Raw genomic sequence first — 27175 nt, 5'->3', positions numbered from 1 at the left:
GAGGAACTCAGCAGGTCGGGCAACATCCGTGAAAATGATCAGTCAACGTTTCGGGCCGGAACCCTTCATCAGGACTGAAGAGAGATGGGGAAGAGGCCCTATAAAGAAGGTGAGGGGAGGGTGGGAAGGAGAAGGCTGGTAGGTTCCAGGTGAAAAACTAGTAAGGGGAAAGATAAAGGGGTGGGGGAGGCAAAGCAGGGAGGGGTTAAGCAGGAAAGGTGAAGAAGGAATAGGGGAAAACACAATGGGTAGTAGAAGGAGGCGGAACCATGAGGGAGGTGATAGGCAGCTGGGGGAGGGGGCAGAGTGACATAGGGATAGGGGAAGGGAGGGGGAGGGAATTACCGGAAGTTGGAAAATTCTATGTTCATACCAAGGGGCTGGAGACTACCTAGACGGTATATGAGGTGTTGCTCCTCCAATCTGAGTTTAGCCTCATCATGGCAGTAGAGGAGGCCATGTATGGACATATCCGAATGGGAGTGGGAAGCAGAGTTGAAGTGGGTGGCTACCGGGAGATCCTGCCTGTTTGGAGGAAAATAGAAAGGGATGTCAGAGATAGGTTTTTTTCACATACAGAGTGGTGGGTGTGTGAAATGCATTGCCAAGGATGATGGTAGAGGCGGATTCTTTAGGGACTGTTAGAGAGGCACACGGATGAAAGAAAAACAGAGGGTTATGTGGGAGGGAAGGGTTAGATTGATCTTGGAGTAGGTTAGAAGGTTAGCACAACATCGTGGGCCGAAGGGCTTGTACTGTTTATGTTCTATGTTCTATGTTGTAAGTTCTATTCCCCTGTACTAGCTGAGAGAAGCAGGGGACAGCTTCATGATAGTGTCACAGTGCTGAGTCTACAATCTAATACAGGTGATATTTGACCATAAGACCATAAGACTTCGGAGCAGAATTCGCCCATTCGGTCTGTCGAGTCTGCTCTGCCATCTTATCCTGTCTGATCTGTTTCCCTCTCAACCCCATTCTCCTGCCTTCTCCCCATAACGCTTCACACCCTGACTAATCAAGAACCTATCAACCTTCACCTTAAATACACCCGATGAACTGGCCTCCACAGCTGCCTCGGGCAACTGATTCCCCACACTCTGGCCAAGGAAATTCCTCTTCATCTCCGTTCGAAAATGATGTCTCTCAATTCTGAGCTGTGCCCTCTGGTTCTAGACTCCCCACCGTGGAAAGCATTCCCTCTACGTCCACTCTGATGAGGCCTTTTGACATTCAATAGCTATCAATGAGATCCCCCCATTCTTCTAAATTCCTGCGGGTAAAGGCCCAGAGCCATCAATTGCTCCTCATATGATATCCCTTTCATTCCTGGAATCATTCTCGTGAATGCCCTCTGAACCCTCTCCAATGTCGGCACATCCTTTCTCAAACAAGGGACCCAAAACTGCTCACAATACTGCAAGTGAGACCTCACCAGTGCCTTATAAAACCTCAGCATTACGTCCTTGCTTTTATATTCTAGTCCTTTCGAAATGAATGCTAACATTGCATTTACCTTCCTCAACACCCATTCAACCTGCAAGTTAACCTTTAGGGAATCCTGCACAAGGCCTCAGAAGTCCCTTTGCACCTTGGATTTTTAAATTTTTACCCCGTTTAGAAAGTAGTCTATGCTTTTATTCCTTCTATCAAAGTGCATGACCATACACTTCCTGACACTGTATTCCACCTGTCACCTCTTTGTCCTTCTCCTAATCTGTCTAAGTCCTTCTGCAGACTCCCTACTTCTTCATTACTTCATGCCCCTCCACCTACCTTTGTATTGTCCGCAAACTTGGCCACAAAGCCATCATTTCCGCCATCCAAATCACTGACATGCAATGTAAAAAGAAGTGGTCCCAACACTGACTCCTGCAGAACACCACTAGTCACTGGCAGCCAATCAGAAAAGGCTCCCTTTATTCCCACTATTTGTCTCCTGCCAATTAGTATTCTATCCATGCTAATAACTTTCCTGTAATACCATGGGCTCTTACCTTGGCAAAGGCCTTCTGAAAATCCAAGTAGACAGCATCCATCAATCCTCCTTTGTCTATCCTGATTTTTATGTCCTTAAAGATACTAAACCAATTTTTCAGACATGATTTTCCTTTAAGGAAACAATGCTGACTTTGGCCTATTTTGTCATGTGCCTCCAAGTACTGTGAAACCATTTCCTTAACAATTGACTCCCACAAACACTGAGGTCAAACTAATTGGCCTATAATTTTCTTTCTACTGCCTCTCTCCCTTCTTGAAGAGTGGAGTGACCATTGCAATTTTCCAGTCCTCCAGAAACATTCCAGAATCTAGTAATTCTTGAAAGATCATTAGAATCAGGAGAGTCTGGAATGAACTGCCAGCACGAGTGATGCATGCGAGTTTGATTTCAATGTCTAAGAGAAGTTTGGATAGATACATGGATAGTAGGGGTATGGAGGGCTATGGTCTCGGCACAGGTCGATGGGAGTAGTATAAATGGGTTCAGCATTGACTTGATGGGCTGAAGGGCCTGTTTCTGTCCTGTACTTCTCTATGACTCTATCATTACTAATGCCTTCGCAATCTCTTCGGCTACCTGCTTCAGAACCCTGTGGTGTAGTCCATCTGGTCCAGATGACTTCTCTACCTTTAGATCTTTTCTATTTCCCCAAGAACATTCTCCCCAGTAACAGCAACTGCACTCACTTTTGCTGCGATTCACAAGGTCCAGCTGCTGATCACAGATCAGCAGTCACCCACAGTCAGAGGAGAAGATTAATGGCTTTTATTAATATTGTACTCTGCACTGTTGAGAAGTGCTCAGAGCCAGGTTTACAATGGGACTTTCTTCAGCACAAATGAAAACTTGTCATTCTCAATGACACAGTACGGTTACATGACAACACCCCCTCCAAGGGTTAAGCATTGAGCTAATTTACTCAAAGTTCAGACTAACCTCTTAAGCAGCTATTGCAGTCTTGCTTTTTGTTATTTTTGCTGGGGCTTTGTTAGACTCTGACTGTGCTTAAATGTATGTGTGTGCGCCACAATAGCCCCGATGGGATTGGTTGTAGTGTCCTATTACTGACCTTATCCAAGACTGTAATTGCAGACAGTTTGCAGGTCATAAGCCACCTAGGCAGCAAAAATATGAGACTGATGGAAATATTAAAAAAAAATCTTTTATTCTAATTTATCACTGTCTCAGATTTAACACAGACATATTTCGTCAATGTTTGTGATAAGGACGTAATGTCACATGTTCCCAATTTAAAGCAGTCGGCTTTGGGAACAGATTTATCCAAATGGGATTTTCCTAATAAATGTGTAAGTTTTAAATATTGAAACTTTTCTGCAAATAAACACTTACTACAGTCATCCTCATTTCCAATGTTGAGCTCGTTAAATTTATAGAAGCCCATTGTTATTAATCTATATCTGGCTTTCAGAAGTTTAATGGATCAAGAAATGACATTTTAAACAAAGCTGAAATGGAAACCATATTTAGTGAGATGGAACATTGAGCTCTCAACAAATCATAGAAGAGTACAGCACAGGAACCCAATGCTGTGCTGAAACAATTAAATAAGTAATCAAATAGTTAACTATTCTAAACTCTTCCGGTTATCTTTCCATTTTCCTCACATTCACGTACAAATCTAAACATCTCTTAAAAGTCTCTAATGTCTCTGCCTCTACCACCACTCCAGGTAGTGCATTCCAGGTAGGTACTCATCACGCTCTGCGTAAAAACTTATTCTCACATCTCCTTTGAATTTGCCCTCCTTCACCTTAAATGCATGCCCTCTGGTATCAGATATATCAAACCTTCGTAAAAGATACTCCCTGTCTGCTCTATCTATGCCTCTCATAATCTTATAAACTCCTATCAGATCTCCCCTCAGCCTCCATGACTCCAGAAAAAATAACCCCAGTTTGTCCAACCCCTCATGATAGCACGTGCCCTCCAATCCAGGCAACGTCCCTCTCCAAAGCCTCAACATCCTTCCTATAATGGGGTGACCAGAACTGTATGCAATACTCCAGATGCAGCCTGATTCAAGTTTTATAACATTACTTCCTGACTTTTGAATTCAATGCCTCCAGTAATAAAGGCAAGCATGCCATATGCATTCTCAACCACCCTATCAAACTGTGCAGCCACTTTCGGGGAGCTGTGAACTTGGACGCGAAAATCCCTCTGCTCATCAACACTGTTAAAGGTCTTGCCGTTAAGAGTGTACTTTCTCTTTACCAAGGTGCAACACTTCACTTTTGGCCAGTTTAAATTCCATCTGGCATTTCTCTGCCCATACCTGCAAATGATCTATATCCTGCTGTATTAATCTTCTAAGCTGTTATCAGAACAAACAGCACAGTATCAGTAAAAAGGTTATAAAATCAAATGCATATTGAATTTTTAGTGATTTTCAGCAGCTGACAGAAACATAATCTTCCATTACTACATAAACCGTACTATCTGAACCATGCCATCTTCTTGCATCAAAGTTCAAAGTAAATTTATTATGAAAGTACGTATGTATACATCTCCGTATACAACCCTGAGATTCTTTTCCTTGCAGGAAACTAAAGAAATAATTTATGAAAAACTATAAATAACAAAGGCTGACAAACAACCAATAGGCAGAAGAAGACAAGTTGTGCAAATATTAAGAAGTAAATAAATAATACTGAGTTATAGAGACCTTGAAATCAAGTCTGTAACTTGTGTAGGCAGTTCAGCATTGAGGTGAGTGAAATTATCCACAATGGTTCAGGAGCCTGAAGGTTATATGGTAATACCTGTCCCTGAACTTTGTGGTGTGGGACCTAAGCAACGTTCACAACATGCTAGAGGAACTCAGCAGGTCGGGCGGCATCCGTGGAAAAGATCAGTCAACGTTTTGGGCCGGAACCCTTCGTCAGACCTGCTGAGTTCCTCCAGCGTGTTGTGCGTGTTGCTTTGACCCCAGCATCTGCAGATTATTTTGTGTTGGTGTGGGACCTAAGGCTCCTGTACCTCCTCCTGATGGTAATCACAAAAAGAGAGCATGGCCTGGTTGGTGGCGGTTCTTAATGATGGATACTGCTTTCTTGAGGCAGCTTGCCTTGTAAATGTGCTCAATGATGCAAAAGGTTTTGCCTGTTATAGACTGGACTGTATCCACCTCTTTCTATAGACTTATCCGTTTCGGGTCATTGGTGTTTCCATACCACGACGCGCTGCCAACAGTCAAGATACTCTCCACTGTGTATCTTCAGAGGCTTGCCAATGTTTTAGATGGCATACAGAATCTATTCAAAGTTCTAAGAAAGTCATGTCTTCTTTGTGGTGGCACTTACGTATTGGATTGGTCCCACGACTGATCCTCTGATATAATAATGCTGAGGACTTTAAAGTTACCGACCCTCTCCACTTCCGATCTCTGAACGAGGTTAGATCGGGATCTGCCCAGCAGGTGTTCCAAAAGCCTGACGTCCCACAGCATCAGCTACTTCCCTTCAGCCCTTCAGTTCTTTGACCAACTGGCATAACCATAATCACTACAGCTTAGCAACACTATGATCACTCTGAACACTTGGCATTAAAATGGACTTTGCTATTCCTCTGTTCTAGTTCTGTTTTTTTTTCCCTTGTAAAATTTGCATATAATTCATGTTTAATTTATGTTTTTCTTGTGAATATTGTGGATCTGATGCTCTGTGCCTGTGATGCTGCTGCAAATAAGATTTCCTTTGCACCTGTACGTACATGTATTTGTGCAGATGGCAATAAATTTGACTTTTGCCTTTGAGATACAACATTAAGTTGATAGTTGAGAGTAGGTCAAGTCAAGTCAGGTCAAGACAGGTTTATTGTCATTTAACTATCTACATGTCTACCATCAAATGAGACAACACAAACACGAGGCAATCTGCAGATGCTGGAAATTCAAGGAACACACATCAAAGTTGCTGGTGAATGCAGCAGGCCAGGCAGCATCTCTAGGAAGAGGTACAGTCGACGTTTCGGGCCGAGAGCCTTCGTCAGGAAATGAGACAACATTTCTGCGGACTAGGGTGTAAAGCACAGTAGTACACAATACACACATATAACACACAATAACTTAGGAAAGTAAGAATGAAATCTACAAATGAATTATGCATAAGTAAACAAAGTAAAGTGCATAAATTAAATATTGTAGGGTAGAGAACAGATTAAACAGTGATACTTCGAATGTGATGTGACCGTGAGTTCAGTTCCTAATGTCCTGATCTCAAAGAAGCTGTTTCCCATTCTGACTGTTCTTGTTTTTATGCATCGGAGTCTCCTGCCTGATGGTAGAAAGTCAAAGAGGATGGATGAGCGAGATCCTTAGTAATACTAAGGGCCCTGCGTAGGCAGCGTTCCTGATAAATGTCTCTGGTGGATGGTAGCCATTCTCAGAGTCCCTCATAGGGACTTCCGGTCCGGTAGAGGTTAGCTAAAGGTGATCACCCCTGGAAAACAAAGTGGCCAAATTCTTCCACCACTTGAGTAAGTGATCTCTCAGTAATTAACTGAGTAAGCTGCATTGCAGTGCAGCGGTCAGCTGTAAGATAAAGATTCAGTTCTCACCGCTGTCTGTAAGCACATGCTCCCTGTGACCGCGAGGGTTTCCTTCAGGTGCTCTGGTTTCCTCCCTCATTCCGAAGATGTATGGGTCAGGGTTTGTGAGTTGTGGGCATGCTATGTTGGTGCCGGAAGCATGCCACACTTGTGAGCTGTCCAGAACATCCTCAAGCTAATGACGTACTTCACTGTATGCTTTGATGTTTCCATGTACACGTGACAGAATAAAGCTAATTTCTAAATCTTTGATTTTGGAAGTTAAATTTCTTTTGGATATCAACTTTTTCTTCTCATGATATCTGTTTGTAACAGTATTTCCTGTGGCTGAGTCAGCATTGCAGTACAGAAAGAGATGGCAGCCAGATGGTTTCAATTACCTGAGACAACTCTAAAGAAAGGTTTACTAAAGCAGCACTGTGGCCCCACAGGGGACTGAATTGCTTCCCTTCCTGTTTACACTGTATACCTCGGACTTTAGATGTAACACTGAGCCATGTCATCCACAGAAATCCTCTGATGACTCAGCAGCAGTTGGAAGTATAAATGGAGGATGGGAGGATGAATACAGGGCCCTGGTGGAGGATGTTGTCAAATGGTGCAAGCTGAATCATCTGCAGATCAACATCAGTAAGACAAAGGAGATGGTGATGGACTTTAGGAAGTCTAAGCCTGCACTGCTCCCTGTTACTATTGATGGTGTGGATGTGGATGTGGTGAGGACCCTCAAGTACCAGGCGTGCACCTCGATGACAGACTCGAGTGGACCACCAACACAGAGACTGTGAACAAGAAGGGTCAGAGTCACCTCTACTTCCTGAGGAGACTGAGGTCCTTTGGAGTATGCAGGCCTCTCCTTTGCATGTTCTACCAGTCTGTTATCACCAGTACAATCCTCTATGCGATGGTCTGCTGGGGCAATGGCATCAACACGAGATGCCAACAGGCTCAATAAACTCATTAGAAAGGCTGGCTCTGTTACAGGAGTCAAACTGAATACACTGGAGGCTGTGGTAGAACAAAGGACCTTATATAAATTCCTGGCAATTATGGACAAGGTTTCTCACCCTTTCCATGCCACCTTGGCTGAAGAGAGGAGCACTTTTAGTAATAGACTAAGACAACTGTGCTGCTCTAAAGAGCGATATATAAGGTCATTCTTACCCTCAGCCATTAGGCTCTATAATGAGTCAACCTATGGATGGGGAAGTGATGATCCCTTTCTGTTAGACTGTTTGAGGTAACTTATTTTTTATTCTTTCTTATTTCTCTTCTAATATTTGTATATTTGTATATCTATTCACTTGTAATGTTACTGTGACACTGCCATTTCCTTTGGGATCAATAAAGTATCACTCAATTTTTAGTCCTTAACTTCCAAAATCTTTTGTGCTAATCCATTCTAAACTCTTATCAATTGCACTAATGTCCCTTTGAAGGCTAATCTGCATATCTACTTTGCCGTAACATGCTTATTAAAATTAGCTTTATTTGTCGCATCGAAACGTACAGTGAAATGCATCGCTCGCATTAACGACCAACACAGTGCAAGGATTGTGCTGGGGCAACTTGCAAGTATCACCACACTTCCAGCACCAGCAGAGCATACCCACAGCTTACGCACTGTAAAAGTACGCCTTTGGAAAGTGGGAGGAAAATGGAACATGCGGAGGAAACCCACACATTCACAGGGAGAACTCCTCAAGAACAGTGGTGAGAATTGAAACCTGATTTTCAGATAACTTGTGCTACAAAGAGATTGTGTTAACTGCTATGCTACTTGCCTCCCCATTATGTTTTATCATTATATAAGACCATAAGACATAGGAGCAAGATAGGCTATTCAGCCCAATGAGTCTGCTCTGCCATTCGACCATGGCTGATTCATTTTCCCTCTCAACCCCATTCTCCTGCCTTCTCCCTGTAACCTTTCACACCCTAACTAGTCAACAGTGACAAAGAATTCCACAAACTCACTACCGTCTAGCTAAAGATATTCCTCTCATCTCTGGGGATGCTCATGTCCCACTGTATCTGTCCTTGCTGCCTAAGTCTAGGGAAGACACTCTCAAGACCTGCCAAACTCATGAGATTGAGATGGCTCATCCCACCCCAAACCCTGGTTTGTGTGGATGAGGTGTCATCTGTTACCCTGTTACAAATTAATGCCATGAAATAACCGACAGTACAACGCATACAATTAATGGAATTATATATATGAATCTTAACTTAACTAAAGGGTTAGTAAAGAATAACAAAAAGGAAAGGGCCCATTCTAATTAAACAGTCAAATATGCACAAGTTGGACGTCATCTTGAACTTCTCCGTCACTCAATCATTGGGCCGTCGGTAAGCGTGAACGCCCACATCACCTTCTGAATGTCGCACGCATTCCATCTCGAACAAAGGGGTCTCCCACCGGATTGTAAGCTATGACCGGTTCTCCCAAGCATCTTCTCTCTTCATCTTCTGCCGAACAAAAAAATCCCAAGCCCAACCTTAGTGTCCCTCACCAGAGAAACCTCCTCTTAATTCGACCATCCTAATTGGATGGCACACATTCCTCCTCATCTCTTATCTTCAACAATAACCCAATCAAGCTGAAAGCAGAGCAAGATGAAAACCAGCTGCTCTTACAGAACTTCCACAATGAAATACGTACAGCATGACAGTGAAAATATGAACCAGGGCATTAAGTAATGAAAGTAGCTTAGCTACTGCACTGAAAGAGTCCCTTTCCTAAAATACACTCAACCTAGTCCAGCTGACTCGTGTGCTATTTTTTTCAATTAAAAAAAGATCTCAATGAACACAGTGTACAGGAGTTTGTGAAGATTCAGCATAACATCTAAAACTTTGACAAACTTCTATAGATGTGCAGTGGTGAGTATGTTGACTGACTGCCTGTCAGCCCTGTATGGAAATGCCAATGCCCTTGAACAGAAAATCCTTCAAAGAGTAGTGGATATGGCCCAGTCTATCATGGGTAAAGTCTTCCTGCTATTGAGCAGAGCTACATGGAACGTTGTCACAGGAAAGCATCGTGAGGGACCCCCACAATTCAGGACATGCCCTCTTCTCACTATTACCATCAGGAAGAAGATACAGGAGCCTCAGGACTCACACCACCAACAGTTATTACCTCTCTTGAACCAAATGGAATAACTTCACTTGCCCCATCATTGAAATGTTCCCACAACCTATAAATTCAGTTTCAAGGACTCTTCATCTCATATTCTTGATAGTTATTGCTTATTAACTTATTATTATTCTTTCTTTCTTTTTGTATTTGCACAGTTTGTTGGCTTTTGCATGCTGGTTGAATGCCCAAGTTTGTGTGTATTTTTATTGAGTCTATTATGGCTATGGTAGTATAGTGGTTCGCACAACACATTACAATCCCAGCAGCTGGAATCAATTCCCGCCACTGTCTGTAAGGGGTTTGTATGTTCTCCCCGTGACCAGTTGGGTTTCCTCCGGGTGCTCCAGTTTCCTTCCACAGTCCAAAGACATACCTGTTGGTAGATTAATTGATCATTGTAAATTGTTCTGTGATTCAGTTAGGGTTAAATTGGGGGTTGTCGGACGAAGTGCTTCTAAGGGCTGGAAAGGCCTATTCTGTGCTGTATAAATGAAAGAAAATGAATCTCAGGGTTGTATATGGTGACATATATGCACTTTGATAATAAATTTACTTTGAACTTTGAAATAATAACTGCTATAAGTGAGATGGTACTTTACCAGTGGTATGTGCGAAAGAGTATACAGGCAATTTACCTCCAGGGTGTTGCAGGTTTCTTGTTACAGAGCACAGAATTAGAAGTCTAGAACCTGTTGCCTAGACTCTGCAGTTAGTGAGTAATTTTGTACAGACTGAGATAACCATTGATACCCATTAAAACAGAGCCTATCTTCACTGATGAAGATTAGAGAACCATCTCGAAAGCTTAAAGGAGAAAAAAGAAAACTCTTCAATGATTTAAACAATATTTATTTCTCAAGCAAAGCTAACACAGACCCAATATTTAATGTATTGCCATTTTGGATGGATTTTGACCTCATTGTTTTCTTTCACTGTAACAGTTATTCAATCTCAAAAGTTTTTCACAAGTTGCAAAGCAATATATTGCTTTCTGAAGTTGCAAAAGTCCCTATATAAATGCAAATTTCTTCTCCTTCTTGATGTATAACTGCCTTCACTTAAATTTTTTTTGTTATATTTTAGAATATAGTACAGGCCCTTTGGCCCAAAATGTTCTTCTTTAATTCCGTTTGAAAGTGGTTATGAACTGGTTAATAAAAACAACAGGAATTCTGCAGATGCTGGAAATTCAAGCAACACACATCAAAGTTGCTGGTGAACGCAACAGGCCAAGCAGCATCTATAGGAAGAGGTACAGTCGACGTTTCAGGCCGAAACCCTTCGTCAGGACTAACTGAAGGAAGAGCTAGTAAGGGATTTGAAAGCTGGAGGGGGAGGGGGAGATCCAAAATGATAGGAGAAGACAGGAGGGGGAGGGATAGAGCCAAGAGCTGGACAGGTGATAGGCAAAAGGGGATACGAGAGGATCATGGGACAGGAGGTCCGGGAAGAAAGACAAGGAGGGGGGGGTGTGACCCAGAGGATGGGCAAGAGGTATATTCAGAGGGACAGAGGGAGAAAAAGGAGAGTGAGAGAAAGAATGTGTGCATAAAAATGAGTAACAGATGGGGTACGAGGGGGAGGTGGGGCCTTAGCGGAAGTTAGAGAAGTCGATGTTCATGCCATCAGGTTGGAGGCTACCCAGACGGAATATAAGGTGTTGTTCCTCCAACCTGAGTGTGGCTTCATCTTTACAGTAGAGGAGGCCGTGGATAGACATGTCAGAATGGGAATGGGATGTGGAATTAAAATGTGTGGCCACTGGGAGATCCTGCTTTCTCTGGCTGACAGAGCGTAGATGTTCAGCAAAGCGGTCTCCCAGTCTGCGTCGGGTCTCACCAATATATAAAAGGCCACATCGGGAGCACCGGACGCAGTATATCACCCCAGTCGACTCACAGGTGAAGTGATGCCTCACCTGGAAGGACTGTTTGGGGCCCTGAATGGTGGTAAGGGAGGAAGTGTAAGGGCATGTGTAGCACTTGTTCCGCTTACACAGATAAGTGCCAGGAGGGAGATCAGTGGGGAGGGATGGGGGGGACGAATGGACAAGGGAGTTGTGTAGGGAGCGATCCCTGCGGAATGGTGGGATCCCGTTGGAGGTGGCGGAAGTTACGGAGAATAATATGTTGGACCCGGAGGCTGGTGGGGTGGTAGGTGAGGACCAGGGGAACCCTATTCCTAGTGGGGTGGTGGGAGGATGGAGTGAGAGCAGATGTACGTGAAATGGGGGAGATGCGTTTAAGAGCAGAGTTGATAGTGGAGGAAGGGAAGCCCCTTTCTTTAAAAAAGGAAGACATCTCCCTCTTCCTAGAATGAAAAGCCTCATCCTGAGAGCAGATGCGGCGGAGACGGAGGAATTGCAAGAAGGGGATGGCGTTTTTGCAAGAGACAGGGTGAGAAGAGGAATAGTCCAGATATGCAAGAGACAGATGAACTGGTTAATAATCATTACTAATTTAGAGTTTGTCTCTGTATATTGAATACAAAGGGGATCCCATGCCCATGCCCATTGTTACAGGCGTACTCTATCATGGTCAGGGTAGCGACCATAGGCCATGCAGGTCTTCATTCATCTGTATTGCTGAAATTAAATACTTAACAAACTTCCATTGTATGGCACCTATAATCTGTTCACCTATCATAGACTGAGTTAACAGAGTAGATTTTCAACCCACGCATTTCCTCCGCACACTAAGGTTCATTTCCTTGCAGGCATTCGCAGGAAAGGAAAGAAATACAATAAAGTTCATGAAGTATATGCATAAACAAATACTGACAAACATCCAATGTGCTTAAGAAGACAAATTGTGCAAATTTTAAAAAATAATATTGAGAACATGAGTTGTAGAGTCATTGAAAGTGAGTCTGTAGGTTATGAAATCAGTTCACAGTTCCGATGAGTGAAGTTATCCACACCAGTTCAGGAGACTGATGTTTGTAGCTTCCTGAACCTGGTGGTGTGGGACCTAAAGTGAGATGAGAGCATGTATGATTGGGACCCTTGTTGATGGATGCTGCTTTCTTGTGACAGCACTTCCTGTAAATATGCCCAGTGGTGGGGAGGGCTTTGCCCGTGATGGACTGGGCTGCATCCAACACTTTGCATAGTAAAACCACAGAGCTAACAACTGACCCAGAAGACATTGTGATCTGAAGTGCTTGTACTATGTAGTATTGTTCTATGTTCTATTATGTCTCTAAAGATTGAAAACCTTCCTATGCTTTTGTGCTCAGTGGCTGCTTTAGAGTACATTTGTGCACCTGCTTGTTAATGCAAATATCTCATCAGCCAATCATATGGCAGCAACTCAATGCATAAAAGCCTGCAGACATGGTCAAGAGGTTCAGTTGTTGTTCGGACCAAACATCAGAATGGGGAAGGAATATGATCTAAGTTACCTTGACTCTGGAATGACTGTTGGTGCCAGATAGGATGGTTGGAGTATCTCAGAAATTGTTGATTTCTTGGGATGTTCACTCACAACAGTCTTTAGAGTTTACAGACGATGGTACGAAAACAAAAAAACATGCAGTGAGTGGCAGTTCTGTGGGTGATAGTGCATTGTTAATGAGACCAGTCAGAGGAGAATGGCCAGACTGGTTCAAGCCGACAGGAAGGTGACAGTAACTCAAATAACGACACGTTACAACAGAGGTGTGAAGAAGAGAATCTCTGAATGCACAACACATTGAACCATGAAAAGGATAGGCTGCAGCAGCAGAAGACCACGGACATACAGTCAGTGGCTATTTAACTAGGTAAAGAAGATACCTAATAAAGTGGCCACCTAATGTAGTTGTCTATATTGGCACAGAGAGGAATTTCTACATTACTGCAGATTTCTATGCAGTAGTTCATGTGCATGTCTCCTGGTCTTTGTAAGCGTTCATCCTGGGATGCGTAATCCCTCAGTAACTGGGGTGTGGGGATTGAGGGGTGTAACTAACAGGGTTAAGGATTAGATTTCCCTGTGGTCTGGGTGGTGTATTGCATTACACCTCCCAACTCCTTCGTGACCTTGGAGAGAGGAGTTGATCCCCGAGCGATGAAGGAGTTTAATTTTCCCTGGCAACAGGTCGTAATTACATTTTTACAGACTGCAGGCTTCAATCAGTACAATGTTGCTGTCAGAAGACATGGGAGTCGCTCTAATCATGAAGAATGTTTCCGTTTCTCCAGCATTAGCATTAGTGCGAAATTTCATTTACTTTTGTTCTGAATTTGCGTTAATCATTGTCGTGCCTGACAGCACTTTCATTATTTGTGCTTGAAATGTAGGTGTTAGAGACAAAGCTGACATCTATTGCCCCATCCCTAGTTGCCCTGAAGTTTGTTATAACTGAGTGACTTCCTTGGCCAGTTGAGCCCCTAAAATTCATGCATGCTACGACTTGGGGTAGAGCAGTCGGTGGGGGGTGGGCAATATAGGGCTTTCTTGCCTCAAGAATTTTAATAAACTTTTGACACAAAAGACTCTACAGATTCTGGAAATCCAGAGAAACACACGCAAAATGCTGGAGGAACTCGGCAGATCAGGCAGCATCTATGGAAGGGAGTAAATAGTCAACGTTTTGGGCCAAGACCCTTCATCAGGACTGGAAATGAAGGGGGTAGAAGTCGGAATAAGAAGGTGGGGGGAGGGGAAGGTCTACAGGCTTGAAGATGATAGGTGAAGCCAGGAGAAGGGGGAGGTAGGTGGGTTGGGAGGGGGAGATGAAGAGAGAAGCTTGAAGATGATAGGTGGAAGTGATAATGGGTTGAAGAAGAAGTAATCTGATAGGAGAGGAGGGTGGACTATGTGATAATGTTAATAACCCATTTGAGGTTTTGTAATTCAATGACTTAAAGGTCATTGTGATTGTTAATAATGTGGAAAATTCTGATTTTGTTCAATCTTTACATGTTTTTAAATGAGATCCAATTCTCATACCATTATGATCAGGTTTGAACTAATATTCTTTTACTCTAGGGGTTCACAATATTTTTATGCCATGCACCGATGCCATTAAGCAAGAGGTCCATTGACCCTAATTTGGGAACCCCTGTTCTAATCTATTAATCTAAAACCTACCTTAATAACACAGGAAATGCTTGAACTGGGAAAAGTTTTACGTCCTCTTGCCTGTGACTGCAAGAAATGGCAGAGGGCTGTAGGCACAGCTCAGCACATCACAGGAACCAACCCCCCACCATGGACTCTGTCTATGCTTCTTGCTGACTCAGTAAAACAGCCAGCTCAATCAAAGACCCCACCAGCTGCAGACTTTCTCTCTTCTACCCCCTATCCCTCCCATCAGGCAGAAGGTACAAAAGTCTGAAAGCACGTACCACCAGGCTCAAGGACAATTTCTAACCTGCTATTATAAGACTTGAATGATTCCCTAGACAAGATGGACTCTTGACCTCACAATCTACCTCGTTACGACCTTTCACCTTATTATGTACTTGCACTGTACTTCATATGCATTTGCTATTGACTTACCTTCTACTGCCTCAGTGCCCTGTGTAATGAATTGATCTACACAGATCATAGAACGTAGAACAGGATAGCACAAGGCCTTCAGCCCATGATCTAATGCTGACCTCTTAACCTGCTCTAACCCTTCCCTCCCACATAGCCCTCTATTCTTCTGTCATCCATGTGTCTATCTAAAAGAGTCTCTTAAATACCCCTAATGTACCTGCCTCTACCACCACCCCTGGCAGGGTGTTCCACACAACTACTACTCTCTGTGTAAAAAATCTTACCTCGGACACCCTCCCCCAATACTTTGCTCCGATCACCTTCAAACCAATGCCCCCTCGTATTAGCCATTGCCGCTCTGGGAAGAAGTCTCTGGCTGTTCACTCGCTCTGCACCTTTTATATCAGTATGAACAATCTGCAAGTCAAGCTTTTCACTGCACTGCAGTACATGTGACAATAATAAACCAGTTTCTCATTTCACTTGTGTAGAATTGTTTTGTGCTGGCTGTTTAAAATCAGCTGAACAGAAAATAATGCTCAGCTCATGCGCCTGGGTTGCTTAAAGTGCTGCGGGTTATACACATGGTATCACTTTGTTACTTTTCTTTTACTAATATTTTTGAAAGTAAATTGATACATAATGATGCGCAAAAGTCTTGAGTCACAGGAGTGTGAAAGAGTCATGTCAGCTGACTGCCAAGGCTACGAGATTTAACCACTACAAACCCAAGTCTTTAATTTGAAGAGCTTTGGAAAGTGGATGCAAGGGTTACAATCTCTGGTTAACCTCACCTTTCTGACCCCATGCAGGACCACAGAATATTTGAGCTTCCAAATCATTCTTACGATTTCAGCATCTAGGCAAATCTAATGTGCTATTTATTATCTTAGCACAGAGCCGCAGGGTCCAATTCCATGAATAGCAAGCACCGGGTGAAGGTGGCAGGTGTTGAATGAAACCTTGCTTATTTCACAGACTTTGGAAGACTGAAGCAATCCAGAGCAGAGCACAGAAAAAAAAGCAACAGTCAATTTTGAGACAACACTCTTTAAATATAAGACTACGTGTGAGGTGTTCCACTTCGGGAGCACAAATCTGTGTAGGACATACACAGTGAACAGTAGGACACCGAGGAGTGCAGTAGAACAGAGAGATCTGGAAATACAGAGCCATGAAAGTAATGTCAAAGGTAAATAGGGTTGCTAAGTAAGGTAAAAGAGAACTTCTGGCACATTGGCCAAAGCATAAGTCAGAATATTAAGGACAAGTCTAAGTTTAACTGTCATTCAACAGCTGTGCAAAACACAACACATGGCACATTCAGTTATGATAGTGCATACGGTCACAAAATAAGTCCCTGAGTGCCATGGCCTGAAGATTAATGGTGCCTGGGATATTGGCCTGAAGCCATGTTTCTGCAAGAACAAGCACGCAGCAGTTCCTCACCTCACACTGGGTTAGTTGTGGATGAAGGCAATCCAGCTTGTCTTCCAGGGAGGGAATGCTGGCGGGCAGCACTGATGGGAGAGCTGCCCTACAGGTGCCAGCCCCTAATCCCACTGAGATTCTAGCCCCTAATCCCACTCAGATTCCAGCCACTGTTCTTTCCAACACTGCCTCTGTCACCTTCTCTCCTGGGTGGCTGTAAGTGACGCCTTGGTATGAAGTCTTGTCCATGCAGCAACCAAAGTTATGCAACTCCCCTGTCACTGGTCTTGCAGTACTTTTTAAAATTATTTATGGAGATATCCCTTCTGGCCCTTCAAGCCACACCACCCAGCAATCCTCTATTTAACCCTAGCCTAATCACAGGACAATTTATAATGACCAATTAACCTCCCAACCAGTACATCTTTGGACTGTGAAAGGAAACCAGAACACCCAGAGGAAACCTACATGGTCACAGACAGTGGTGGGAATTGAACCAGGGTCACTGGTACTGAAAACATTGTGCTAACCACTATGCTACCATGCTTCTCTAAACATTTTATATTACCAATGTCCAACAGGGTTTTGCAATCACAAGAAAATCATTTAAGACAAACATTTTCACATTTACCGGAAGATTTTTCAGGAGTTAAGATGTTATGTTGAGGTTGTATAAGACATTAATGAGGGCTAATTTGGAGTATTGAATGCAGTTCTGGTCACTTATCTGCAGGAAAGATGGCAATAAGATTGAAAGAGTGCAGAGAAAATTTACAAGGTTGTAGCCAAGACTTTTGGACTGTAGTTGTAGGAAAAGGTTGAACAGGTTAAGACTATTCCCAACAGCATAGAAAAATGAAGGGAGAGTTAATGAGAGGTATACAAAAGATAGGGTAAGTGCAAGCATGCTTTTTCCACTGAAGTTGTGTGGGACTAAACCTAGAGGTTAAGGTTGAAAATTTAAGGGGTACCTGAGAGTGAATTTCGTCACTCAGGGTGGTGTGAGCGTGGAATGAGCTGCCAGCAGAAATAGTGGATGTGGGTTCAATTTCAATGTTTAAGAGAAGTTTTGATGAGTATGATTGAGAGGTGTATGGAGGGCTATGGTCCACGTGTGGGCTGATGGGACTAGACGGAATAATAGTTTGTCATGGAATAGTTCTTAGTTGTAGCTAACGTTGGTGAGGCCTAATCTGGAGTACATATTGTGTGCAGTTTTGGTCACCTACCTACGAGAATGATGTAAACAAGGTCGAAAAAGTACAGAGAAAATTTACATGGATATTGCCTGGTCTGGAGAACCTGAGTTGAAAGGAAAGATTGAATGTGTTCCTGAGAATGTAGAAGATTGAGAGGAGACTTGATAGAAGTATACAAAATTATGAGAGGTATAGATACGGTAAATGTAAGGAAGCTTTTTCCACTGAGGTTGGTTGGGACTACAACCAGGGGTCATGGTTCTAGGGTTCAAGGGTGAAAGGTTTAAGGGGAACATGGGGGGGAAATGTCTTCACTCAGAGGGTTGTGAGAGTGCCAATGAGCTCCCAGCACCAGTGGTGCATGCAATTTCAACATTTAAGAGAAATTTGGATAACTACATGGATAGTAGGGATATGGAGGCCTACGGGCCCGGTGCAAGTTGATGGGAGTAGGAAGTTTAAAGCAGTGAGCAGTGAGGAGGATGCTAAGAGGATGCAGGGTGACTTGGATAGGTTGGGTGAGTGGGCAAACTCATGGCAGATGCAATTTAATGTGGATAAATATGAAGTTATCCACTTTGGTGGCAAAAATAGGAAAACAGATTATTATCTGAATGGTGGCCGATTAGGAAAAGGGGAGGTGCAACGAGACCTGGGTGTCATTATACACCAGTCATTGAAAGTGGGCATGCAGGTACAGCAGGCTGTGAAAAAGGCGAATGGTATGCTGGCATTTATAGCGAGAGGATTCGAGTACAGGAGCAGGGAGGTACTACTGCAGTTGTACAAGGCCTTGGTGAGACCACACCTGGAGTATTGTGTGCAGTTTTGGTCCCCTAATCTGAGGAAAGACATCTTTGCCATAGAGGGAGTACAAAGAAGGTTCACCAGATTGATTCCTGGGATGGCAGGACTTTCATATGAAGAAAGACTGGATGAACTGGGCTTGTACTCATTGGAATTTAGAAGATTGAGGGGGGATCTGATTGAAACGTATAAGATCCTAAAGGGATTGGACAGGCTAGATGCAGGAAGATTATTCCCGATGTTGGGGAAGTCCAGAACGAGGGGTCACAGTTTGAGGATAGAGGGGAAGCCTTTTAGGACCGAGATTAGGAAAAACTTCTTCACACAGAGAGTGGTGAATCTGTGGAATTCTCTGCCACAGGAAACTGTTGAGGCCAGTTCATTGGCTATGTTTAAGAGGGAGTTAGATATGGCCCTTGTGGCTACAGGGGTCAGGGGGTATGGAGGGAAGGCTGGGGCGGGGTTCTGAGTTGGATGATCAGCCATAATCATAATAAATGGCGGTGCAGGCTCGAAGGGCCGAATGGCCTACTCCTGCACCTATTTTCTATGTTTCTATGTTTCTAAATGGTTTCAGCATGGACTAGATGGGCTGAAGGGCTTGTTTTTGTGCTGTAGTCCTTTATGACTCTACGGCTCTAATCATTAGCATATTAAATAAACCCCATCATCTATGTAGAAGGGAATTTCTGCATTTTGGTCCATCTTCTGCTTCAATATCTCACTACAGTTAATGTTAAAACACCTGCCAAACATTACCACAACAGTTTTGTGTGTGACTGTATATGAGATTTTCAACATTCCTCTGTAGTTACTTAACCACCTCCACCCACATTCATTTCACGGGTATTTCCCTGCGGAACTACAGAAGGTGCATTGGGTATCCTTTTACCTCTGGTCGTCACACTAAAATAATGAAAGATAAAAGATTAACTTTATTTGTCACATGTTCATTGAAGCATACAATGATATGTGCCGTTTGCCTTTCAAATCAACAAGGGTCATGCTGAGCAGCCCCCAAGGGTCGCCACATTTTCCACTGCCTTGTGGAGTGTCCCTCTCTTTCGATGTAGGTTGATGATATTGGAGGATGATATCATGGACTGGACTATTGTGTTTATGGACTGTGGACTTTTTCAGACTGATGGTTTTCATATTCTGTGTTTTTTATCTCCAGTTCCTTTTTCATTTTGTTGTGCGAGGGGAGGGTGTTTGTAGGTGTTGCTCTGTTGTGCTCTGTTAGGATTTTTTGTGCAGTGAAGGGGTTGGTGTTTGGGAATTGATAATCAGCATGCCATTCGTTTTTGTGTGGGGGTGTGGGTTTGATGTTTCTCTCTGAATAACTTTCATGTTCTTTCTTTGTTTTGTGCCTATCTGGAGAAGACAAATTTCAGAGTTGTATATGGGTACTTGCTTTGATAATACATGAGCCTTTGAAACTTTGAATATTTGACAATGTGGCTCATGGTACACTGATTCAGAAGGTCAAGTCAAGCTGGGCATACTGCCAATGCTTGCTTACTTAAGTATTGTTGAGCTTTCTGTAAACACTTTAAACCACTTTTAATAATGCTGTTTACTTTGCTGATATTTATGTATTTTATATCCAGCTCTTGACCTTCAGGTGCGGTTTAGTTTTCTAAGCCTGGCAGAAGTGTTTTCGCTGACAGGAGAAGGAGCAAAAGCAGGCTACTGGTGTCTTAAAACCAGTCTTTTTGTACAGAAAACCCTCAACAGCCATGGTTGCCAGCCTGTCTAGGAGAAATTGAACTCCAATCTCAAACCTCCGCTGTCTTATGACTGTACCCACTCATGGGGGAGGCTTCTGGAGTAAGCCCTGAGGAAGTCTCTGGAGCTGGAGTCCCTAAGGCTGTCCAAAGTTGAGTTGAACTCTAACTGGCAACTCCTGTGACACCAATGGTGTTAAAATGTATTGTTCTCTGCTGTTCCTTTGGATTCAGTAACTGCTGCACCTGAAGGTCAGAAGCTGGGCTTGGTTATCAGAGGCTATTTGAGACGCACACCATTGTGAGCGTTTACTAGGTAGTGGAAGCTCATTCTCACTATCACCCCCTCCCCACCTCCCTAGTTATGACATGCTTATGGTGTGATCAGGCTCACTCCTTCATTAACCTTGTCTAAGACCATTTCCCCTTCTTTGGATCTGCGGTTCTGTGCAAAAGTCTGAAGCACATATATATATCGAGGGTGCCTATGACTTTTGCACAGTACCGTATCTGTCAACGTGGAGTAGAGAGTGAGCTTGTAAGTCTGGCCGGAGCGAAGGATGTTGGGAATGTGAGGGTGGAGTACCATGGGACAGGTGGCAGAGAAGGAATGCCAAGGGAGGGGAGGGATTGATGTAGCTGCAGACGCACTCAGCTCTGAGACATCAGGCAAGGTCATTTGATTCCAAACAACTGGTTTATTAATCATTACAGAATGTCTCTCTGGTGCTTCCTGCTCCCTCCCCTCTCCCATCCATGATTCCTCTCTCCCTGTCCCCTTTCCACTTTCAGTCCACAATAGAGACCCGTATCAGAATCAGGTTTATCATCACTCACTTACGTTATGAAATCTTTTTTTTGTGGTACAGTGCAACACATAAAATTACTACAGTACTGTGCAAAAGTCTTAGGCACCCTCGCTGTGTATATGTGCCCAAGACTTTTGCACAGTACTGTACTTTTAATAATGGCCTATCTTATTAAGGGTGGGAGAGGGGTGTCAGGCATTGTTGTATGTTTGTCTGTGCAAGGTGGGGTGAAATGGGCAGGATGCTTGGGGGGGGCTGTTTATTTGGAATTGTTTATGCACGGAAGTGTGCGTGGGATGGGAGTGAAAGGGGTTGGAAGTCGGGGGCTGGATGGTGGAGATGCTCAGTGTTAATGAGGACATTGCCTGGAGTTGATGGGGTGCCTCAGTTTGAAGGGCATTGTCCTGCCTCTAGAGGCACTGTTTGTTTTGTATGCGGTTTGTTTTATACAAACATCACTTCCTGTTCATAATACAAACACGGGGAAATCTGCAGACGCTGGAAATTCAAGCAACACACACAAAATGCTGGTGGAATGCAGCAGGCCAGGCTGCATCCATCGGAAGAAGCACAGTCAACGTTTCAAGCGTACCACCAGCATTTTGTGTGTGTTCCTGTTCATAAGCTGCTTTTTACACCATTTCCCTAGTGATGGCCACATCCTAGAGATTTATGGAAACAGTCAGGAATGACTTGAAAAAGATTTTAAAACATTTTTGTCTATGTTTCATCACAAAACTATTCTTTGCTCAACTAAGTTGCAAGCAAATACTGAAAGTGTTTCATATGGGAATGAGGTTATTATCACCGGCATGTGACATGAAATTTGTTATCTTAGCAGCAGCAGTTCAATGTAGTACATAATCTAGCAGTGAAAAACAAAATAAAATTAAAAAGTAATAATAAATAAACAAGTAAATCAATTATGTATATTGAATAGATTTTAAAAATGTGCTGTCTGGCTTAATGATACATAGGATCTTTCATATTTTCCTGAAACTGTTCGATATGATTGTAATTATAAGACTTATTTTTGCCAGATATCATACAATTTATATATTTTCTCTCCATGTCAAATGAAATTATTCATAGGTTTTACATTACTGTACCTGCTTTGCCAGCCATCCGGCTGATATACAATATACTGTATGTCCATCTTTAAAACCAGTTCTTTCATGCATTGTTTCATGGTCAGTATGTTGCTTTCAAGAACTCAAAGTTCAAAGTAAACTTATTATCAAAGTAGCTACTGTATATGTCACCAAGTACTAAACTGAGATTCATTTTCTGGTGGGCATTCACAATAGATACAGAGAAACACAATAGTCAATGAAAAACTGCACAGAAAACGAACAACCAATGTACAAAGGAAGATGTACTGTGCAAGTACAACCCACCCAAAAATAAATAAACAAATAAATAAATAATACTGAGAAAATGAGTTGTAGAGTTGCTGGAAGTGAGTGTTTGTGACGAAGTGTCGCAAGGCACACTGATCCAGAAGGTCAAGTCAAACCAATGTGATTATCAGACACAAGTACTTGAGTTTGTAACTGTTTTTTTTTCCCCTTCCTGGGAAGGAAATATGCACAGATAATAAACAGGAGAAATTCTGCAGGTGCTGGAAATCCAAAGCAACACACTTAAAATCAAGTGAAATCCAGTCAAGTTGATTGTCGTTTGATTATATTCAGGTACACCACCAAATGAGACAAAGTTTAAAGCACAATGGTACGTATAATCCACATATAACACACAATAACTGAGAAAAGTAAGTATTAAATCTACAAATGAATTATGCATAGATAAACAAAGTAGGGTACAGTACAAGTTATCTGGTGACCCTTCAAATGCAATGTTGCAGGGCGTTGAGAAGCCTAATGGACTGAGGAAAGAAGTTATTTCCCATCCTGACCATTCTTGCCTTTATTCATCGGAGTCTCCTGCCGGATGGTAGAAACCCAAAGGGGATGCTGGATAGATGGTGGGATCCTTTATAATACTAAGGCCAAAATGCTGGAGGAACTCAGCACGTCAGGTTGTATATAGGAACAGGAATAAGCAGTCAACATTTCAGGTTGAGACCCTTTTTCAAGACGGGGTAGGAAGGAGAAAATGTATAGATACTGTGTTACCATCATGTATGAGCTGAATGAGTTTTGCTGATCAACAAGTAGCTAGAGAGGCATTTAGTATCCTAATAACTTTAAAAAAGAATGTTAAAAACAATTTAAAATGTTGCTTGAGGAAGATTAGTTTACGGCTGTGGAGATTGAAATGTGCATGATTTTTTCTTTCCTCGAGGTGGCCTGAAAGCATTTACCAAGTCAATATGCACAGTCAGTCCAGCAATTTCAGTTCTTAGTTATGCCACATATTTTGAGTCTAAGTAAAACAGCAATTACTCAAGATGGGCACCAATGTGGATTGGAACTGGTCGGCCAGATTGTTGGATGTCATTGAAGGATAACAGTAAAACACTTCATCTGTTAGGACAAGAATTTCAAAAATGCAGAACTCATTCTCAGTGTCACCATAACATTTAAACAGGCAACATTCTTGGGAGGTAATGGAAGATATCTTTGATGTCAAAATCAGTGCAAGTTTGAATATGAAAATATAGACAGTGCTTTTTATTTTGCATGGAAACTACTACAATTATATATTTACTTATTTGGTGATACAGTGGGGAGCAGGACCTTCTGGCACAATCAGCTGCACTACCCAGCAATCCACCTATCTTGACCCCAGCCTAATCACAGGACAATTTACAGTGACCTATTAACCTACTAACTGGTATGTCTGGACTGCAGGAGGAAACCAAACCACCCAGAGGAAACGCACACACTCACGGGAAAGAACGTACAAGCTCCTTACGTACAGAGTCAGAACTGAACTCTGACCTTGCAGAATGCCCCCCTCGGAAACTGCTGCACTTCTGAAGAAACTTCGTGTTATTTCTTCAGGTAATTCTTTATTTATGTTCTAACCCTTAACTTCAAATCATTTAAAAGTTTATGATAACTGCTTTATGAATTGGAGCATCGCTTTTAAACTGAATTAACCAGATTTTTAAGATTTTCCTTGCATTTGTGCTCTTTGAAATGTGTGAAAATTTATCTGCTCTATAATGGAACGTTTTACAAGGAGTTCTCTCACAAGAAATCAGCATCCATTATCAAGGACCCCTAATATCCAGGCCTTGCTCTTTTCTCACTGGTACTATTGGATAGGAGGTATAGAAGCCTTGGATTCCACGCCATCATGTTCAGGAACAGTTATTACCCTATAACTATCAGGCTCCTGAACTAGCGTAGATAACTTCACTCACCTCAACGGGTAAACTGATTCCACAACATACAGACTCATTTTCAAGGACTCCATAACTCATACACTCAACAATAGTTATTTTTATATTTGCATAATTTGTCTTGTTTTGCACATTGGTTGTTTGTCAGTTTTTGTTTATGCATGATTATTCATAAACTCTTTTGTATTTCTTTATTTTCCTGAAAAAAATGAATCCCAAGATAGTACTTGGTGACATATACTTTGATAATAAATTTAATTCGCCTTTGATTTGATCAGTTTCCAATAATAAAAAAAATTCATATTTGAATTGAATTGAATTGAAAGCATTTTATTATTTATATCTTTCATATACATGAGGAGTAAGAATCTTTACGTTCCGTTTCCATCTAAGTGTACAATGTGAAGTTCATAGTGATTTATAATAAATAGTATGTATTTGACTCTGATGAAGGAGCTCAGCCCGAAGCGTTGACTATTTATTCCCTTCCACAGATGCTGCCTGACCTGCTGAGTTCCTCCAGCAATTTGTGTGTGTCCTGTTAGTACAGTGGCTGCTACACAGCTACAACATGTTGCACCCCCCTCCAGCTCACTTTGAGTTGCCCTGCCTGGGTACGTGAGTGGTTGAACGCAGAAGCTGATGGAAATGACAGAAGAACAAAAATAGCATCGGTGACAATGGGTGCTTGATGGTCAGTATTTCCACAGAGGGCTGAAGGGCCTTTTGTGTGTGGGATGACTCTTAAAGCATGCTAACTGCGACTAGCCGCTTGTATTTATCCCTGACCTACTTCACAAATCCCTCATGTTTGGAAACATTGAATAAAAGAATGAACAACTGAAGATCAATGATTCTTTTTTAATAAATGAATTAATTTTTTTAAAGATGTTTCAAAGCAAAGAAAAATTTAAAAGATTACTAACATCAGAGATTCTGCAGATGCTGGAAATCCAGAATAGCACACATACACACACACACACACACACACACACACACACATACACACACACACACACACACACACACACACACACACACACACACACACACACAATGCTGGAGGAACCCAAGTTCAGGCAGCATTTGTGGAAAGGAATAAAGAGTCGACATTTCAGGCCAAGACCCTTCATCAGGACGTAGTGGGCTGAGGGCTCTGTTTGTGTATGGGTGGACTCTATAATATACTGACAGTGACTAGATTAATAACAATCAGGAAATTATTATTTCACTTTAACTTTTTGATGATTTTAAGTTCCCTGGCCCCCACCGCTTTATTTTCGCCATGGATGTCCAGTCCTTATATACTTCCATCCCCCATCAGGAAGGTCTCAAAGCTCTACGCTTCTTTTTGGATTCCAGACCTAATCAGTTCCCCTCTACCACCACTCTGCTCCGTCTAGCGGAATTAGTCCTTACTCTTAATAATTTCTCCTTTGGCTCCTCCCACTTCCTCCAAACTAAAGGTGTAGCTATGGGCACCCGTATGTGACCTAGCTATGCCTGCCTTTTTGTTGGGTTTGTGGAACAATCTATGTTCCGTGTCTATTCTGGTATCTGTCCCCCACTTTTCCTTCGCTACATCGACGACTGCATTGGGGCTGCTTCCTGCACGCATGCAGAACTCGTTGACTTTATTAACTTAGCCTCCAACTTTCACCCTGCCCTCAAGTTTACCTGGTCCATTTCCGACACCTCCCTCCCCTTTCTAGATCTTTCTGTCTCTGTCTCTGGAGACAGCTTATCCACTGATGTCTACTATAAGCCTACTGACTCTCACAGCTATCTGGATTATTCCTCTTCTCACCCTGTCTCTTGCAAAAACGCCATCCACTTCTCGCAATTCCTCCGTCTCCGCCGCATCTGCTCTCAGGATGAGGCTTTTCATTCTAGGACGAGGGAGAAGTCTTCCTTTTTTAAAGAAAGGGGCTTCCCTTCCTCCACTATCAACTCTGCTTTTAAACGCACCTCCCCCATTTCACGTACATCTGCTCTCACTCCATCCTCCCGCCATCCCACTAGGAATAGGGTTCCCCTGGCCCTCACCTACCACCCCACCAGCCTCCGGGTCCAATATATTATTCTCCGTAACTTCCGCCACCTCCAACGGGATCCCACCACTAAGCACGTCTTTCCCTGCCCCCCTCTCTCTGCATTCCACAGGGATCGCTCCCTACACAACTCCCTTGTCCATTCGTCCCCCCTATCCCTCCCCACTGATCTCCCTCCTGGCACTTATCCGTGTAAGCGGAACAAGTGCTACACATGCCCTTACACTTCCTCCCTTACCACCATTCAGGGCCCCAAACAGTCCTTCCAGGTGAGGCAGCACTTCACCTGTGAGTCGACTGGGGTGATATACTGCGTCCGGTGCTCCCGATGTGGCCTTTTATATATTGGCGAGACCCGACGCAGACTGGGAGACCGCTTTGCTGAACATCTACGCTCTGTCCGCCAGAGAAAGCAGGATCTTCCAGCGGCCACACATTTTAATTCCACATCCCATTCCCATTCTGACATGTCCATCCACGGCCTCCTCTACTGTAAAGATGAAGCCACACTCAGGTTGGAGGAACAACACCTTATATTCCGTCTGGGTAGCCTCCAACCTGATGGCATGAACATCGACTTCCGCTAGGCCCCACCTCCCCCTCGTACCCCATCTGTTACTTATTTTTATGCACACATTCTTTCTCTCACTCTCCTTTTTC

General features: G+C 42.9%; 1 long non-coding RNA gene across 1 annotated transcript; it reads left to right on the top strand.

The window, feature by feature from the left end:
* Positions 1–63: 63 nt before the first annotated feature.
* LOC134357519 (uncharacterized) lies at positions 64–25135 on the top strand. Its single transcript, XR_010020638.1, has 3 exons — positions 64–109; positions 23968–24120; positions 24959–25135. It is a non-coding gene; the product is annotated as an uncharacterized LOC134357519 (long non-coding RNA).
* The last annotated feature ends 2040 nt before the right edge of the window (positions 25136–27175 follow it).

Source organism: Mobula hypostoma, chromosome 16 (genome assembly GCF_963921235.1).
Source record: "Mobula hypostoma chromosome 16, sMobHyp1.1, whole genome shotgun sequence".
NCBI lineage: Eukaryota > Metazoa > Chordata > Chondrichthyes > Myliobatiformes > Myliobatidae > Mobula > Mobula hypostoma.
The sequence above is the reverse complement of the archived record's forward strand: the minus strand, read 5'-3'. Positions and strand labels throughout refer to the sequence as shown.